Source organism: Coffea eugenioides, unplaced genomic scaffold, assembly GCF_003713205.1.
Source record: "Coffea eugenioides isolate CCC68of unplaced genomic scaffold, Ceug_1.0 ScVebR1_1348;HRSCAF=2185, whole genome shotgun sequence".
Taxonomy (NCBI): Eukaryota; Viridiplantae; Streptophyta; class Magnoliopsida; order Gentianales; family Rubiaceae; genus Coffea; species Coffea eugenioides.
In genome coordinates, this window is record NW_020861743.1 from 3,751 (window position 1) to 7,500 (window position 3,750).

Below are 3,750 nucleotides of genomic sequence, written 5' to 3' on the forward strand. Positions count from 1 at the left end.
TATGCATAAAAGTATTTGTCTCAAGGAGGAATCCTAGGATTCCGTCTGTCTTCTGGGTTTGGAAAAGTGTGGATTTTCAAGAACGAGAATCTTATGATATGTTGGGAATATCTTATGATAATCATCCACGCTTGAAACGTATCTTAATGCCTGAAAGTTGGATAGGATGGCCCTTACGCAAGGATTATGTTGCTCCCAATTTTTATGAAATACAAGATGCTCATTGAAGGATAAGAAACTAATTTCGTCTTATACAATTTCACATATTCAAGGATTATACGTTCTGTTCTAGATTAACCAGAATAATGGAAGTCTCCTTTGTATTTGGGAATTCTATAATAGGCTAACAAAAAAAAAAGACAATGAGAGATTCGTTGGTATTCTTACATCCCATTTATTTGGTTTGTAAGATGCTTATCTCAGATGAGACGAACAAAGAGGATGAACTTCTACATCATGAATTTTGACTTTCTACTACGCACATTATTTAAAGGGTTTTAGAAAGTTATGTAAGTAGGAATGACGAAATCAAATATGAACGAAAATACAAAGAAATTAAAGGATATTGGATTCTATTTATTTGTATCTCTTGTGTATTTCAATTCCTCTAGATTTGATCTCAACCAATTAAATTAACCCCTTGAATATGTCTTTTGAATATATATGAAGTATTAACATTCTTTTTGAACAAAAGAAGAGCAGAAATAAAAAAGATGAAGAAATAGAATCTAATTCTTTTAGATACCTTATCTAAAAAGTTCTACCCATCTATAAAATAGATGGGGTATATCTCGCTGAAGTGGAAAACAATATGTATTTATTATGATCTAAACTATAAATATGAATGTCGATTCATATCAATTAATTTATACAAGAGAGACTTATACAAATTAATCATGTGCCAGGAACCAGATTTGAACTGGTGACACGAGGATTTTCAGTCCTCTGCTCTACCATCTGAGCTATCCCGACCAGTCCCAATGTAGCATCCTCATTTTATGAGAAAAGGGGGGCTATGTCAATTAAAAGAAGGAAAGGGGATTACAAAATTTTATCTAGGTACTAGAATTTCTTGTATCTTAAAAAAGAGTACTTTGTAAGTTTCAGTATGAATAGTTATATCGATTGTAAACCATTCAAATGGGTATTTCTTGCTCAAAGATGTTCATTTATATGTATATCATAAATAACACAAGATTTGTGATAAGAAAAGGGCTTTTCCGTCCAGATCGATTTCTAAGAGAATAGAGTAAATGAATAAGGTTTTTTGAACCGCTAACGAAAGGGGGATAGGATAAATAGTTGGGGGATCAAATATGTTTTTTGGGGATAGAGGGACTTGAACCCTCACGATTTTTAAAGTCGACGGATTTTCCTCTTACTATAAATTTCATTGTTGCCGACATTGACATGTAGAACGGGACTCTATCTTTATTCTCGTCCGATTAATCAATTCTTGAAAAGATCTATCAGACTATGGAGTGAATCATTTGATCAATGAATATTCGATTCTTTCTTCAATGTGGAATCTATTTACACCAATTCTTCCATTTTTATATAAAAAATACAGATTCAGTTGAGTCGTCATTAATCATTTAATATAGTATTCAATACGTATATACGTTTATCCTTCACTTTATCCTTTCGGAATTTTAGATGGAAAGATTTCTCTACTAACGCAGCCAACTCCATTTGTTAGAACAGCTTCCGTTGAGTCTCTGCACCTATCCTTTTTTCACTTTCTGAACCTTTCCTTTGGTTTCGGAAAACGGGATTTGGCTCAGGATTGCCCCTTTTTATTAATTCCAGGGTTTCTCTGAATTTGAAAGTTATCACTTAGTGGGTTTCCATACCAAGGCTCAATTCAATTAAGTCCGTAGCGTCTACCGATTTCGCCATATCCCCTTCCTTTTGGTTTGAGATTCAAATTTCATTGTGATGTCGTTGCTTTTTTTCTTTCCTTTATTTTATACTGAAATCGTTGAATGCATTAGATACCGATTCCTATCTTAAAAAACTGTTTTCTTTTTTTTGATTTCTTATCTATCTTCTATAGGAAACCCCCATTTGGTTCAATCCAATATGATTTTATCATTTCTGTATCCCCAATTCAATATAGATGAATATATATCTTAGATATATATATCTCCCTGTCAGCTTTCCAATGCAATTTTGAATAGTTGAACGGTCGATTCTTTTTTTTTGTCGTCTTAATTTTCGCCTTTACGATTTATTTACTTTACATTACAACATTAATTACATCTTTATGAATGAAAACGGAGAATGTCTCATTAGTTAGAACTCCTAATTAGAATTAGAAATATATGATATAGAATCAAATAATATAAATATATATAGAAGTATAAAAAAAGAATTCCAAATGTCATTTGAATTCAAAAATGAAAAATTTAACTAATTTAACTATACTAAAACTATTTACTATCTAATAGTAGATGATAATTCGAATTTAATCGAGTGATAAAAAAATCGAAATTCTATATCGCTATATTAATCGTTGTGCTCTATAATATTCAATAATTTATTTGAAATTCTATTTTATTCTTTTCTAGATCCATATCGATTATGAATAGATAAGAAGTAATAGTTACTAACTAAGATTCTAATAGTTTATGGAATTCCTATCCATATAAAATGGATATTATATGAGCCCGCTTAGCTCAGAGGTTAGAGCATCGCATTTGTAATGCGATGGTCATCGGTTCGATTCCGATAGCCGGCTTTCCTATTTATTCAAATTTTTACGTAATTGATAATGTCTCAAAGAATATTAAATAAAAGGGTGTCGTCCCCCTTTTCCAAAAGCCATCAATTTATAATTTATTAAGTTATAAGAATAAGAACTTCCAACTATGTCAGGAAGGGGATATCCTTTTCTATAATAGAAAAATAAATAGAAAGGAGTGTGGATATTTATCCAATTCATCTCATTCTTTTTTATAGTACACAAGCATGCTATTTCAATAAACTTCGCTTCATTTAGTTCAGTTTTGTTTTAGTTTAGGTTTTCAAAAATTTAATAAATAAAATAGAAAAAAATGAAATTCATTCAAAATAAGAATAAGGAGTCTTTATGTCGCGTTACCGAGGACCTCGTTTCAAAAAAATACGCCGTCTGGGAGCTTTACCAGGACTAACTAATAAAAAGCCTAGAGCTGGAAATGATCTTAGAAACCAATTACGTTCGGGAAAAAAATCTCAATATCGTATTCGACTAGAAGAAAAACAAAAGTTGCGTTTTCATTATGGTCTTACAGAACGACAATTACTTAAATATGTTCGTATCGCCGGAAAAGCCAAGGGGTCAACAGGCCAAGTTTTACTACAATTACTTGAAATGCGTTTGGATAACATCCTTTTTCGATTGGGTATGGCTTCAACTATTCCTGCAGCTCGTCAATTAGTTAACCATAGACATATTTTAGTTAATGGTCGTATAGTAGATATACCAAGTTATCGCTGCAAACCCCGAGATATTATTACGGGGAAGGATGAACAAAAATCCCGAGCTCTGATTCAAAAATCTCTGGATTCATCCCCTCAAGAGGAATTGCCAAGCCATTTGACCCTTCACCCATTCCAATATAAAGGATTAGTCAATCAAATAATAGATAGTAAATGGGTCGGTTTGAAAATAAATGAATTGTTAGTCGTAGAATATTATTCTCGACAGACTTAAACCTAACTAAACTAAAAAAGGGTTTGGACATTTTTCTGCCCTTTCGTCAAAGT

The 3,750-nt window shown here is 31.9% G+C and overlaps 2 non-coding genes across 2 annotated transcripts; one reads left to right on the top strand and one right to left on the bottom strand.

Moving 5' to 3' along the window:
- Positions 1–899: 899 nt before the first annotated feature.
- TRNAF-GAA lies at positions 900–972 on the bottom strand. The gene has a single exon. It is a non-coding gene; the product is annotated as a tRNA-Phe (tRNA).
- A 1,695-nt stretch (positions 973–2,667) lies between these two features.
- TRNAT-UGU lies at positions 2,668–2,740 on the top strand. The gene has a single exon. It is a non-coding gene; the product is annotated as a tRNA-Thr (tRNA).
- The last annotated feature ends 1,010 nt before the right edge of the window (positions 2,741–3,750 follow it).